This window comes from Sorex fumeus, unplaced genomic scaffold (genome assembly GCF_029834395.1).
Source record: "Sorex fumeus unplaced genomic scaffold, SorFum_2.1 ptg000013l, whole genome shotgun sequence".
Taxonomy (NCBI): domain Eukaryota; kingdom Metazoa; phylum Chordata; class Mammalia; order Eulipotyphla; family Soricidae; genus Sorex; species Sorex fumeus.
The window spans coordinates 32,479,706-32,495,906 of record NW_026606070.1 but is presented as its reverse complement, the minus strand read 5'-3'; positions in this window follow the sequence as shown (position 1 = coordinate 32,495,906).

The window sequence follows — 16,201 nt, the reverse complement described above, 5'->3', positions numbered from 1 at the left end:
GAAAATAATAACACACACTTGGAAAACATAAGACAAAACTCTAGTTCCTAATTCCATCATTCTAGAGGGAGCTATGCTTAGCACTAGGGTATTTCTCTTCTCAGGCTTCTCTGTATAGACATTTTTATTTTGCTTATTTTCATACATTTTAAGCATTTATATTTTGGTCATGATCTATACATTATTTTCTCTATTCTTTTCACTTATTGCAGCTTAACAATATCTTCATGTAAAATGTAAAAATACATGCTGGGGGAACTAAAGAGATAGTACAGGGTTTAAGGGGCTTGCCCTACATGTGGCTAGCCCTGGGTTAATCCCCAACCACAGATGGTCTCCCAAGCACAGCCAGGAGTGATCTCTGAGCCCAGAGCTAGGAGTACCATCAGGTGTCACCCAATCCCCAGCCCCAGTCCAGATGTGGTGAGATTAGTCTGTGAGGTGCTGGCCCATGTAATTGATCCCTATTTCATGACCCATGAGCATCTCTTTGCTGATGGAAGAGAGTCCACCACTTGGTTTTGGGGCAGAATGGTTCTAGGCAGGTCAGTTCTAGGAGAAGAATAAAGACATGAACTTCTAACTTTCTAAATCCCAAAGAAATGAGCAAGTGAAAGGCCTTATGGGACAAATCGAAAGCAAATACACGCAAAGAAGCCAATTGCTTTGTCGTCACAAAACCAAAGGTAGAAATATTCCTCAGTGTTGAAACGTTATATGCCTGAAACCTAATCATGAACATCTTTGTAATTGTGTATCATGCTGTTCAATTTTTAAAAATAAGAGAGAAACATTCCTCAAACTTAGAATAAGAATAGTCCTTAATACTATTAATACAGTATTAATACTGCAAAAAAGGTAAAGGTAAAGGCCCTCCCGTTGATCATCGATTTGCTCGAGCGGGCCCAGTAACGTCTCCATTGGAGACTTTGTTGTTACTGTGTCTGGCATATCGAATACTCTCGGTAGCTTGCCGGGCTCTCCGAGAGGGGCGGAGGAATCGAACTCGGGTCGGCCATGTTGGCCGCGTGTAAGGCGAACGCCCTACCCGCTGTGCTATCGCTCCAGCCCTATTAATACTGTGCATAGTATTAATATAGTTACTACTAATCACTGTCACTGTCACTGTCACTGTCCTCCCATTGTTCTTCGATTTGCTCAAGCGGGCCCAGTAACATCTCCATTGTGAGACTCGTTGTTACTGTGTTTGGCATATCAAATACATCACGGGTAGCTTGCCAGACTTTGCTGTGCAGGCGAGATACTCTCGGTAGCTTGCCAGGATCTCCGAGAGGGTCAGAGGAATCAAACCTGGCTCGGCCAGGCCAGCCGGGCACAAGGCAAACACTCTACCGCTGTGCTATTGCTCCAGCCCAGTTACTATTAATATAGTAACTAGTAATGTAGTATATTAATACAATATAGTAATAGATTACCATGAAAAATGAAGAAAGGAAGCATTCAAGAACAGAACACATTCGAAACCAGTTTCCCTCAGACCCACCATTCTGGAAGTTAAGGTTTCAGTCTATGGAGAATTAGTGGACTAGAAACATAGTTTGTAGTCTTAGCGCTGATTAATTGGATGCTCTTTCATTTGGCTTTAAAACAATTTGCATAATGAGGAAATTTCACTAAGAATTTTAAAGTGTGCGTTGAGTCAGCTAGGTCATCTTGGAGAAAGTAACTTTTCTAGTTCTCAAAGTCATTAAAAATAAGCTATGCTACCTTTTCCTTCTCAGTAGAAGCAAAGAAGTTATTAAATATCTTCTACATGCATCCGACCATTCAAATATTAAGCAAAAAGAGCTGGGTGTGGGCAGTTTCATAAGGGCATGGAAAGTACCACCCATGGCTAATCCTTCCAGGAATGTGGTTTCTTAACTCACAGCAGCACCAGAGGGACCAGGTGTTACAAAATCCACCTGTTCTCCATGCAATTAGTTTGATGTTCTGAGAAACACCCTCACAATACCTACCCAGTAATTGTGACTCAGCACATCACTTATTTTTGTTTGTTTATAAGCAGAAACTTTATTCATAGCTGAGTTGTAGACACACAATGTTCCAGTACCAATCCTTCCACCAATGTCAACTTCCCTCCATCATAGTTCCCAGGTTCCCTCCCCTACCCCCTTCTCCAGCCCCTTCCTGCCATCTTTTTTTTTTTTTTTTTTTGCGTTTTGGGTCACATCTGGTGATGCACAGGGGTTACTCCTGGCTCTGCACTCAGGAATCACCCCTGGCGATGCTCAGGGGACCATATGGAATGCTGGGAATTGAACCTGGGTTGGCTGCGTGCAAGGCAAACACCCTATCCGCTGTGCTATTGCTCCAGTCCCCCTCCTCCCAACTTAACAGGCACCATTTTAAGTTTTATTGTTAAAGTTTGGGTCTCATAATTTCAATTCACCACCCTATTTCTGTAAGCCTTTTTTCTCTTAAAGAGTAGCATTTTCCAGGTTGTTATTACTCCTCCATTTGCATCAAAATGTGTTTTTAGGAGTGATGTGAATGACAGTGATTAACAGAAATCTGTCCAGTTCAACCGAAGCCCTCCCCGCAAATAAAACAAAACAAAGACTCCTTCCCTAAATGAAACAAAACACCACCGCAAAAAAAGAGTTGTGAGAACCTCCCCCTCATTTAGCTCAGAGATAATCATTGGCCCAAAAGTGCAGAGCATATGACCAGTCCCAGGATAGTCAAATGTGATTAAAAAAACAAACATTCTGTTTGGGGTGAGTTGGGGTGTGGCTTCATGGGGAAAATGCTTCACTAGCATGTGTGAGGCCCTGGGTTCCATCCCAGGATTTATTATTATTATTATTATTATTATTATTATTATTTTATCTCAGTTTCTCCTTCTGTTGGGTACATAGAAGCAGGGATTGTATGGTACCACAACTACTGGGAATACCTGGTCCACAAACTAGGGCAGGGATCTAGAGGTGCTGATATGCCATAAACATTTCTATGCTGAGACTATACACATGCCTGCCAAGATCCACCGTGTTTGTGGAAAGGACAGCCCAGCCAGAAACAGCACAGTTCCTGCAACCACTTCCGGCTGGGTCATGAAGAAAATGAATGAAAGTCCCTAAACACACTGTACCGTACAACAGAACCATAAACATCTGCAAAAGAAGGAAACTGTAGAATTAATAAGTTAGCTACATTAAAATGGAAACATCTGCCCTCCAAAGGTATCAAAACAAAATGAACAATTTACCCATGGGAGAAGTTGTAAGGCACAAAACAATGTATGAAATCCATAGTGAAGGACTCCTACCGACAAGTATGAACATAGATGAAAATAGCAACCAACCAAATAAAAATGGGCAAAGGGTAAAAGTAAGTGCATTGCAGAGAAAGACATTCAAACAGCAATCGCATAAGAAAATAAGTGCTGCCTACTCACCAATTTAAAATGCAAATTAGGTAGAGAATCACATCCTTCCTATTGGAATCAAGCAGAAAGTTCATAGCTCAATACCAAGTGTAGGGAAGATGATGTGAGTTACTTAGAATAATATAAGTTGGAAAGTAATTTGACAATATCCAGTAAAATTAAAGATAAGTTTATATGAAGTTATCGTGTTTGTGGAGAGAACCTAGGGTTTTTGTTTTTCATTTTATTTTATTTTGGGAGAGATCACACCCAGCAGTGTCCAGGGCCTATTCTCAGCTGCTGATGATCAAGGGACTCTATGCGACAGGGTCCAAACTCAGTTCTCCAGTATGCAAAGCACATATTGAGTCTATTGCTCTTCTGTTTTCTCCTGCCTTTAATGTCAGGAATTGAACCTAGGGCCTCATGTATAAAGGCAAGTATCTTACCACTGAGCCACATCCCCAGGCTTTCTCTGGTATTGCTTTTAACTCCAGGAAAACTTGCTCACAAATACAGAAGGAAGATATTTAAAGAAGTTATTTATTATACCTTTTGATATCACAAGAAATTCATAAAATAAAATAAAATAAAAAATTAATTCTCCATCTGTTGGGAAATAGACAATATGTGATCAACACAATTCATCTAATGGAGTTCCAAACAGTGGTAAAATTACTCAAAAAAAAACCAGGAATTAAGGCATTTGATTTGCATGTTGCTGACTCCAGTTCACTGCTAGCATCTACGGTCCACTGAGCATCCCCAAAAGTCACCTCTGAACACAGCGTCAGAAATAGACCCTGAGTATCACAGGGTGAGGCCCAAAACCCAAGAAAATAAATTGAATACATTTTTGTCCAAATTATCTGACAGCCCCAAGTACCTCTAAGAGGAATACTTCATCTCTGTCATATAATGATATTAAAGCCCTAAAATCAGGGACCAAGGATGCAGCTCTGTTGTTGAAAGAATGCTTGGCCCAAAAAAGCCAAACAAGTCTGCAGCCTCATCTTACTATTCCATAAGACCTTTTCAATTAAAAAGCATCACTCTGTAAGCATCTCCTTACTCTCAAGAAGCACATGAAACTTCATCACAGTAAAATGTCTCATTTATATGACCTTGTCTACAGTTTCTTTTTTTTCCTTCTTAGGTTTTATTCTTTTCTAAAAATAAATTTTAATGAATCACCATGAGGGCTGGAGCAATAGCACAGCGGGTAAGGTGTTTGCCTCACAATTTGTTGTGAGACGTTACTGGTGCCCACTCGAGCAAATTGATAAACAACGGGAGGACATATAGTGCTACCATGAGGTACAGTTACAGATTTACAAGCTTTTATGCTTACGTTTCAGTCATACAGTGATTGAGTACCCATCCCTCCATCAGTGCCCATTCTCCGCCACCAATGTTCCCAGTATCTCTCCCACCACCCCCATCCCACCCCACACCCTTGCTTCTGTGGCAAGCACATTCCCTTTTACTCTCTCCCTCTCTCCTTTTGGGTGTTATGGTTTGCAATACAGGTATTAAGTGGTCATCAGGTTCAGTCTATAGTCTACTTTCAGCACAAATCTCCCATCCCGAGAGAGCCCTCCAAGCATTCTTTATTTGGTGGTCCCTTCTCTATCTTAGATGCCTTTTCCCCCAGCATGTGGGTTTCCAAGCCTCCTGGTCCTTATCTCTACTATCCTTGGTTGTTAGTCTCCCATTATGTTACTTTATATTTCACAAATGAGTGCAGTCATTTTATGTCTGTCCCTCTCTTTCTGACTCATTTCACTTAACATGATACTCTCCATGTAGATCCACGCAAATTTCATTACTTCATCTTTTCTAACAGCTAAATAGTATTTCATTGTGTAGATATAGGGCTGGAGCGATAGCACAGCGGTAGGGCGTTTGCCTTGCACGCAGCCAACATGGCCGACCCGAGTTCCATTCCTCCGCCCCTCTCGGAGAGCTCAGCAAGCTACCGAGAGGATCTCGCCCGCACGGCAGAGCCAGGCAAGCTACCCGTGATGTATTTAGTATGCCAAACACAGTAACAACAAAGTCTCCAATGGAGGCGTTACTGGGCCCGCTCGAGGAAATCGATGAACAACAGGAGGACAATGACAGTGACAGTGACAGATATACCAGAGTTTCTTAAACCGGTCATCTGTTCTTGGGCACTCAGGTTTTTTCCAGATTCTGTCTATTGTAAACAGTGCTGCAATAAAACATACAACTGCAGCTATCATTTCTACTGTACTTTTTTGCATCTCCGAAATATATTCCCAGAAGTGATATTGCTGGGTCTGTCTACAGATTCTCTACCACAAACTTGAAACTATTTTAGAAGCCCATAGATTGGCCTATTCCATCGTAAAACTGACAAAGAAGAAAGTCGATTAATCGTTTGTTAAAACCAAGTAACAGGGCTGGAAAAATAGTTCGAAGGTCTTAGGAAGCAGGTGGCCTGGGACTGATCCCAGCACTGCATGTTTTCCCCAGCTCTGCACCATTGAGAGCGATCCTGGAGCACAGAGCCAGGAATAAGCCCTGAGCACTGCCGGGTGACTCAAAAAAAAAACAACAACAAAAAGTAGAACCAAGTGATACTGGATTTTACAGTTTACATCATTTCCAGAATTGTACTAAGAAACACAGCAGTGGTCAGCCAGTGGGCTGGCTTGATGCAATGCGTTCTACTTCCTGTGTCATCTAAACCAGGCTTTTTCAAACTTTTTACTCCTGCCAAGTGGCTCCTGTGTTTAGAGACTGGTCTGTCATGATGACCAAGGCAGTAGGTCAGTGGTTTTCAACCTTCCTACACTGGTGTATGCACCAGTGACTGGAGAAAACTCATCTAAACTCAGTAAAATTGTTACCAAAATGAGTGGTATGCATTCGTTCTCAGAGAATACTCTCCACAATTTAAAAATACTGACATAATGCTTTTAGCTTTAGATAAAATCGAGTCATTTTAATTAGGTACATGATTTGATGTTCATTCATTAGCTTCCTTAAGTGCAAAATATTTAGTTAGCTAAATAATAGGATCTAACTTCCTGTTTCTGAGATTTGTTTTCTAGTTCTGTGGATCATGCTTGTACTTTAGGTAATTAATCAATCAATATATTAATATATGGTTTCTAAGCTGTTAGGGTTTCAAAATAGAAAACTTTACTTTTTTTTGAGGGGGAGGGAGGGGGCCACACCTGACTGTGCTCAGGGTTTACTCATGCTCTGTGTTCAGGGATCACCTGTAGTGATGCTCAGGAACCATATGCAGAGTCAGGGACTGAATTGGATCCAACCATGTGCAAGGCAAGTACCTTAACCCCTCAACTATTTCTCTAGCCTAGAAACCCCAACTTCTTTAGAAGTGTTCGCTTATTCTATAATTCTTTAATACATAAAGAAGCATAATTTAGAGAATATAAATTAGAGCTGAGATATAGTAGAGGGGTTTATTCTTCTATTGGAAGAAGGAGAAGGAGAAGAAGAAGAAGAAGAAGAAGGAGGAGGAGAAGAAGGAGAAGAAGAAGAAGAAGAAGAAGAAGAAGAAGAAGAAGAAGAAGAAGAAGAAGAAGAAGAGGAGGAGGAGGAGGAGGAGGAGGAGGAGGAGGAGGAAGAGGAAGAGGAAGAAGAAGAAACCAAATTTTTTTTTTAATTTTTATTAGTGAGACACCATGAGATACAGTTGTAGACTTAAAAATTTAGTGCTTGGGTTTCAATTATACAATGATCAAACACCCATCCCTCCACCAGTGCCCATTTCCCACCACCACGGATCCCAATATTCCTTCCACTCCCCATCTCCCCCATCCCACCCTGCCTCTGTGGCAGGGCATTCTTTGTTCTCTCTCTCCTTTTGGGTGTTGTGGTTTGCAAAAGAGGCATTGAGTGGCAATCATGTTTGGTCTATAGTCTACTTTCATTTTGCTTCTACCAACCTGGGAGGATCCTCCCAACACCCATCAAATGATGCTCCCTTCTCTATCTGAGCTGCCTTTTCCCTAGAATGTGTGGCTGGCCTCCACGCCATGGAGCAAAATTCCTGGTACTAATCTCAGCCATTCTTGGGTGTTAGTCTCCTATTTTGTTACTTTATGTTCCCCAGATGAATGCTATATCTATTTCTATGTCTATCCCTCTCTTTCTGACTCATTTTGCTTAACATGATACTTTCCATGTAGTACCACTTGTGTGTAAATGTCATAACTTTATCTTTTCTAACCACTACAAGAATGAGACACTAATAATATACATATTATGAAAATGGTTGAAATCCAAAACACTGACAACACCAAATGCTAGGGAAGATGTAGTGCACAAGAACTTGTTTATTTCTGCTGTTAATAAGTAATGGCACATTTTGGAAAGAGTTTGGCAATCTGTTTTGGGTTTTTTGGTTTTTTTTTTGCTTTTTGGGTCACACCCCGCAATGCACAGGGGTTATTTCTGGCTCTGCACTCAGGAATTACTCCTGGCAGTGCTCAGGGTACGATATGGGATGATGGGAATCGAACTCAGGTTGGCCGCGTACAAGGCAAACGCCCTACCCGCTGTGCTATTGCTCCAGCCCCCTGGTTTGGTTTTTGAGCTATGCCAACAGGGCATAAGAGTTATTTCCAGCTCTGTACTCAGGGGAACATCTAGGCCTGGGGATCAAGCATGGCCTTTGTGCATAAATAGCCTCAGTCCTTTGAGCTACCTCTATGGCCCAAGTCTGGCAATTTCTTAGCAAACTAAGTATGCTCTAACCATCACTGTCACTGTCACTGTCCTCCCGTTGTTCATAGATTTGCTCGAGCGGGCCCAGTAACGTCTCCATTGTGACACTTGTTACTGTGTTTGGCATATCAAATATGTCACGGGGAGCTTGCCAGGCTCTCTGCCTTGTGGGCAAGATACTCTCAGTAGCTTGCCTGGCTCTCTGAGAGGGGCAGAGGAATCAAACTCGGGTCAGCCATGTTGGCTGCGTGCAAGGCAAATGCCCTACCTGCTGTGCTATCACTTCAGCCATATGACCCAATAAATTTCCCTCCGTGGTATTTACTGAAATGAGTTAAAAACTTACATTCACACAACCATCTACACACATATGTTTGCAGCAGTGTCATTTATAAATACCAAGACTTTGAAGCAATCTAGAAATCTAGAGATGTCCTTCTGTTGGTGAATGAATTTTTTTTTAACTATGGTATATTTGTGCAATGGAGTACTACTCAGCAGTACAAAGAAACTATCTAGCCACAAAAATAAATAAATAAATAAATAAAACCTTGAATGAATATCATTATGTAGAATAAGAAAATATGGAACCACTACATATTATGTGATTTCAATAGTCTGACATTCTGGAAACAGCGAAGCTGGTGAGTCAGGGAAAAGAAGTGTTGGCCACACCACTGGAGGAAGAGAGGGAAAGAACAAATAAGTGGAGTGTGGGAACCTGAAATTAATGTTGTAATGTTGTTATGGTGAATACATGTGTCAAACCCAAAAAACACACAACACAAAGAGAATTTTTTATATTAACTATGGTAGTTCATGAATAATAATGTATTGCTACTGGCTCATCAAATGGAAAAATATAATCACACTAATGCAAGATGTTACTAAAGATGTTTAGATCTTGAAGTCAAGATGTTACATGAAAGTTCTGGCTTTTCCTAACTATTTTTCTGTAAACCTAACATTGCTTTCAAAAACTAAAATCTACTGTAGTGGAGGGGAATAAAAAAAATGTTTTTAAAAATTAAAACTGTAATCTACTAGTTAAAGGCTCAAAACAAGAGACAGGAGATAATGAAGATAAATATTTTAAAATAAATTTGTCATATGATTTTTAGCTTTGGAACTATGTTAGTGTGGTTAATAAATGACTTAAATGCTGGTTTAAAAAAATAAAAGAACTCAGCAACGTCTGAAAATATAAACCAAATGAAACAAATGAACTTAACTCAGTATCAGATTACAGGGAATAGTTACTTCAAAAGACTGCAAAAGAAATATTTGATTTTATGGTTTTAGATTCCTGACCTACACTTGCTGTTTTATTATTAATCACTTAATCACTTAACTTCCCGTTAGTCGTCGATTTGCTCGAGCGGGCACCAGTAACGTCTCCATTTGTCCCTGTCGCGTGCTAGTGTAGCCCAATGGCATCTGTCCGGGAACACGAAGGGCCTCAAACCGATCGTTCATGATCTTGACGAAGAAGTCTGACCATCTGGTAGGTGGGCGGCCACGCGGTCTTTTGACATTCCGTGGAATCCAGTCAGTAACAGCTCTAGTCCAGCGGTCGTCTTTAAATCTCATTACGTGACCAGCCCATCTGATTTTCGACACCTTGGCAAATGAGACAGCGTCCCTGATTCTTGATCGTCGAGGGATGTCAGAACTCCGGATTCGTTCTCTCATTTGAGTGAAACGTGATATTCCAAGCATAGCTCTTTCTATTCTTCTTTGGGAGACCTGAATAGCATTCTCATCCTGTTTGCGTAGGGCCCAGGTCTCTGAGGCATATGTTAATGCAGGAAGAACAGTGGAATCAAAGAGATGTGCCCGGAGCCAGAGGTTCTTCGTCCTCTTAGCTATTGCTTCGACGTTCTTGAAGGCGTTCCAAGCCGCTCTCTTCCTCCTGCGCAGCTCGGGTGCCAGGTCATTTGTCATGTTGACCTCTCGACCTAGGTAACATAGCTGTTGCATTCGGAGATGGTTGTTCCGTTGAGAGCGAATGGGGCGTCAGGAATGAGGCTGTTTCTCATAAACATTGTCTTCGTGAGATTCAGCTGTAGTCCTACCTTTCCACACTCACGGTCAAAGTCGGCCAGCATTTGTGCCACTTGGCTGATGTTTGGTGTTATTAAAACAATGTCATCAGCAAAGCTATCAAATTTCGGAAGGGAGAACATTGGGAATGACATATCCATCCTGTGGAATTTGGTATGTGGGCAGGTGGACGTGGCTATCAAAGAGATCTAAGTAGAAGTCATGGATAATCTTCTCCATTGCCCTTCTGGAAGATGTGATAGCTCCATCAGGACGTCAGGGGGCAGTCATCTTGGTCTTGTAGTTGGTGAAGGACAGGTGGGCATTGCTTCTCTTCTCTCTTTGAGGTCTTCCTTTATCGCTTCTCTGCACTGCTTTGCAAGTTCGGATGTTTGCTTGCAGTTGCCTGAGGCTCCCGCCAAGCCATGAACGGTTGCTCAAACCGGTAAGTCTGATGAAGAACCACATTATTTTCTGTGTTTCTGGATCAAGTAAGCCAGCTAGCTTTATGTGACTTTTTTGGGGAGGGGGGGACTGGGGGGTGCTCACTCACTAATGCTCGGGCGTTACTCCTGACTTTGCACTTAGAAATCGCTCCTGGAAGGCTCGGGAGGACTATATGGAATGCTGGGGATCGAACCCGGGTCAGCTGAGTGCAAGGCCAGCGCCCTGCCCGCTGTATTATCTTTCTACACACCCCCACTCGCTTTCTCTGCCTCTTGATGCGATAAACTAGGGAGAGCAGGGTAGCCAGCAGGAAGGGGTTATGCCAAGTCAGCAAACATGAGTCTAAATCAACCCTCCAAATGTAAACATATGTTAATAGGAAATACTATTCAGCAATCTAGGTGAAGATGGTGAAGATGAGGGATTTGGAGATTGTCTCGGATGGAGGGGCCAGCAGGCAGGACACTACTCTCTCGCCACTAGATGGCGCTTGTTGGCTTTTAAGTAAATGACGGTGCTCATGTGTTGCTAGGCTACAATTTCTCTTTTTCTGCCTTCACTTTCTTTTGTTGTTGCTATCGTTGGGGGTCACCCTGCAATTCTTGGCACTGCGCTAGGGGATGAGGGCAGAGATCAAACTTGTGACCCCAGACATGCAAGGTTAGTGGTCTACATCCAAGTCACATCCTTGGCTCCTCCATGGACTCTCACTGGAGGAAGGGTTTGGCACTAGTACTTGGTCCACAGCAAGAAGCTGTGATAGGACCCAGGCCACCATACACCCTCTCCGACAGTCACACGGCAACAGGCACACATCTCTCCATCTTGCTGACTTCCAAGCCACTTTATTTCATCTTTTAGCAATATCTACCTCTAGTATTGTGGAGAAAGCGTTTTGTGTGAAGAACATGTTTTTCTTTTTTATTTATTTATTTATTTATTCATTCATTCTTTCATTCACTAGTGTTAGTGAATCACCGTGAGGTACAGTTACAGGCTTACAAGCTTTCGTGCTTGTGTTCCAGTTATACAATGATGGAGTACCCATCCCTCCACCAGTGCCCAATTTCTATCACCAATGGTCCGAGAACCCCTCCCACCACCCAAGAACTTGTTTTTCAGCACCCAACAGCCAAATAGTGAATGTTTTTAATATTCAACTGTTCTATGAAGAAATGGCGAATGCATATTATTAAAATCAAGAGCTTCTCAAGCTTCCTTGTCTTTTGCAATTTTTATTTTTTGTGTGTGTGTGTGTATTAAATTTTGTTGCTGTTGTTGTATTGCTGGGGATCAAACGCAGGGCCTCAGGCATGCAAAGTAAATGCTCAGAAACATCCTCTTCCCCTGCTAACTTTGTACTTTGCAAGCCCATGTACTTCAATTTGTTTGCTTTTTTTCTACTTCCCTGTGATTAGATTAAGTTTAGGGTCAAGATACTGACAGATGTAATGCCACATTAATACATCATACTAGGCTAGAGATTAAGATTAAGATTAAGGCACTGGGGGGTATGGTGCTGCCAGCAGGTCAATCTGTACCTGTGAGGCGAGTGCATCAGCAGCCTGACGGCACCTTCAGACTTCCAGATACCCCCAAATTACTGCTGTGCCTCTGGCCAGACCCCAACAACTTGGGGCAAAGTTTACTAAGAAAGTAAAAGGTTAAAAGTTAGGTCTGTGGGAGACACACCCATAAACCACCTCAGGCTCAGCTATGTAATTGGAGGCAAGGCCTCTCTGGCTCCTGATTGAACTGCTTAACAGCCACAATCCCAGAGACTCAGAGACAAATCTCGGAACCCAGTGGCTTTTGGCAGAGATGTGTCCGGTCCCCACAATGGGTTACCCACGCCGGATCACCCCAGGGGGAAAAGAGTGTTGTCCCTCTACCTGCTCCCCCTTGGTGGCTCCATGGCTGCCATCCTCCAGAGGCCGTTGGACAGTCAGGTTTGGACCTGCAGTGACGAGACACACGGGACATCATGGAATGGAGGTGGAGCCAGCCCTTTCCTCCCCACCCCAACAAGATCCCGCTTCACTGCCCATGAACGGCCTCTCTGGCTCCTGATCAAGCTGCTTAATGGCCATGATCCAAGAGACTCGGCAACAAATCTCAGAACTCATCAGGTTTTTGCAAAAATCCCTCCAGATTTGTTAAAATTTTGGAATTCCAAAATCGCACAGCCTCTACTGCGGCCATGTGACATCATATATTATTCAAAACCAGCAATAGAAAACAAATTGTCTACTGTTACCTTTTCTGCAGATCTGAGTGTTGGGGTAAAATTCTGAATAATAGTGCTGGGTCTGGTGTTGAAATATTGAAGGTAATCAAAGTAGAGAGAGAGTAATGTGGAAATCATCTGCTCCACAGGTAGGGGAAGGGTGTGGGTGGGGGGGTATACTGGGGTTTTTGGTGGTGGAGAATGGGCACTGGTGAAGGAATGGGTGTTTCACTGTATGACCAAGACTTAAACCCAAAAGCTTTATAACTGCTTTCACGGTGATTCAATAAATAAAATTATAAAAAAAAGGGGGGGAGTAAGTCATACCCAATTCAATAAGCCTAATCAGTGGCTGAATAAATAGCAATACTCCTACATAAAAAAAAAAAAAAGATTAAGGCACTAGCCTCCCAGATGACTGAACCCAGTTTGATCCCTGGCATCCTTGAACACCACCAGGACTGAGCACAGAGGCAGAAGAAAGTTCTGAGCACTACCACATATGGCCCCAAATCAAAAAACACACACAAAAATCATAACAGGAAGATCTGTATTCTTTTTCAATCTGCATTTTTACAGGTGATATTAACTTTTCTCATTTTTCTCCATTGCTGAGCTAATTAACACATATTTTGTAGTTACTAATAGATCATTATAAGTATTTTGTGGGGAGATGATTTAGAACGATGTAAATATTATTTTTCATCGACCTTTTTAGCAACAATTTTGCCTGAATCAGTTATTACTCAGCTTGTCAAAACAGTGATTTTTCTGATTCTATTATTCTACAGCTCTTATAGGGCTTCTCCAAGCAGATGATGTGGAAAGCATCTTCTCTTCTACTCATAAAATAAATCATTACAATCTAGAAATTTGGAGGAAATGAAAAGTAAAATAAAGGTAAAATCACACAGAACCATGATTCTCTTGAGTTATAAAGCAAATTTGATGTTTTAATATTTATTTTTCTATTGTTCTATCTTAGATACTAAAAGCTTTTTTTTGTTTCATTTAAAATCGTTTGAAAATATCATTATAGAAATCCTAAATATGCCCAAAGGGTTACTCCTGGCTTTACAGTCAGGAATTACTCTTGACGATGCTCGGGTGACCACATGGGATTTTGGGAATATGAACCTGGGTCGGCCACGTGCAAGGCAAACATCCTACCTGCTGTAGTATTGCTCCAGTCCCCTATGCCTGAAGTTTTTATAATTGAAGTTGTTTCCAGTTTGGGAGTGGGAGAGTTTAAGGGAGAAGGGGTCTCTCTCAGCTCTGTACTCAGAGGGTGCTCTTGGCAGTGCTAGGAATTGAACACACGTTAACCACATGCAAAGCAAAAATACCTTAATCCCTGTTCTTTCTCTCTGGCCACTGTTTCCAGTTTTGTTTTGTTCTTTTGGTTTGGGGGTCACTCGGGGGAATGCTCAGAACCTGCTCTTGGTTCGGCACTCAGGAATCACTCCTGGCAATGCTTGGGATACTGTATGGGTGCAGAGCCGAAGGACTGGGGTCCATGTATGCATGCAGGAGTCCTAAATTTAATCCCTAGAAAGACATTGTTCTCCTAAGAACCAGTGGCTGTGACACCCCGTTCCCCCTGCCAAATTAAAAGTAGATGTATTACATTGGCTAGAATTAACGTCTGTGTGCATAAATCTTTGCTCTTATGAATAGCTTTCTTTTTCAATATTTTTCAATGTTTATCACTGTCATTTTATATTTCAATATAAATTCAATATTTCAATAATATTTCAATATTCTTTTTCAATATTTTCTTTCAAAAAATAAAATTGAGTCATATATCATGGAGCTCGGGGTCTACTCCTCGGTTGGAGTCTGTGCCCAGTAGTGCTTAGGGGACCTCAAATCACAGGGGATCAAACTCATGCCTCTCAAATCATGCACTTAGGCTTGACCTCTTTGGCCAGAGTATTTCTTTTCTTAGGTTAGATAATTAGATCTAGAATATCTTATCAAAGTGTATGGACAGGGTTTAGCTCCTGGAGCCTACTGCCAAACAGTTTTTGAAAAAACAAAACTTGTAAGTTCAGAGTGATTGGACGGGGGTTTAAGACTTTTTCCTTGCACACAGCTGACATTGGTTTGGTCTCTAGCTCTGTATATGGTCCTCTTAGCCCTTCAAGGTGTCACTCTTGAGCACAGAGGTAGGAATAGGTCCTGGGCACCTCTGGCTGTGGCTCCCAAACCAAAAGAATTAAAAAACAGGATGATAAAAAGAGAGGCCAGTGGAAAAGACAGTTAGGTAGCTATTTGAGAAGACGCTTCTGCCTTCAGTCATCTTGTTTCAAGAAATGACAGTGATAAATAGCCATACTGATCTTTTGTTTTGTTTGATTTTGGGGCCCACACCCGGCAGTGCACAGGGCTTATTCCTAAATCTGTGCTCAGGGATCACTTCTGGCAGGGCTCAGGAACCATATTTGGTGCCAGGGATTGAACCTGGGTTGACCACATGCAAGGCAAATGCGCAATTCCAATTTTCTTGGGAGCATTTAGCCTTATTTTATGTATATATACACAAACAGAAGGTCCTGAATTCTGAGTTGTTAAGAGGACGAAGAACTTCCGGCTCTAGGCACATCTTTTCGACTCCACCATTCTTCCTGCACTAACATACACCTCAGAGACCTGGGCCCTACAAAAACAGGACGAGAACACTATTCAGATCACCAAAAGAGGAATCGAAAGAGCTATGCTTGGAGTATCACGCTTCACTCAAGTGAGAGAAGGAATCCGAAGTTCCGACTTCCATCAATGATCAAAGGGGAGGGACACTGACCTTCCATGCCACAGTTTGCTAAGGTGTCAGAAATCAGATGGGTCGGACATGTAATGAGATTTGGAGATGACCACTGGACTAGAGTCATTACCAACTGGATTCCACGGGATGTCAAAAGAACACTGGCTGCCCACCTACGAGATGGTCGGACTTCTTCATCAAGACCCTGAACAAATGGTTTGATGCTCTTCGTGTTCCTGGAGTGAGCAGACACCATTGGGCTATAATAGCACATGACAGGGTCAAATGGAGATGTTACTGGCACCCGCTCGAGCAAATCGATGAACAACGGGATGTCAAGTAAAGTGAAGTGATTCATGATATGGGTCCATTGCTTTGTTATAAGATAAAAAAAGTGAAGGAATTTGGATGATCCAACCTGGACACATTGGGGCATTCTTCTTCAGTTCTTTCACCTCTTACATCTAATCAGTCAATAGGCGCAGTCATTCTGCCTCCTCATCCCTTCACCCTTGTTTGCTTGTCTAGCTCAGAACGTCATCATTCCTCACCTGCATCAACACAACAGCCTCCTTCAGATCTCCCTCAGGTCATTCTCCACATA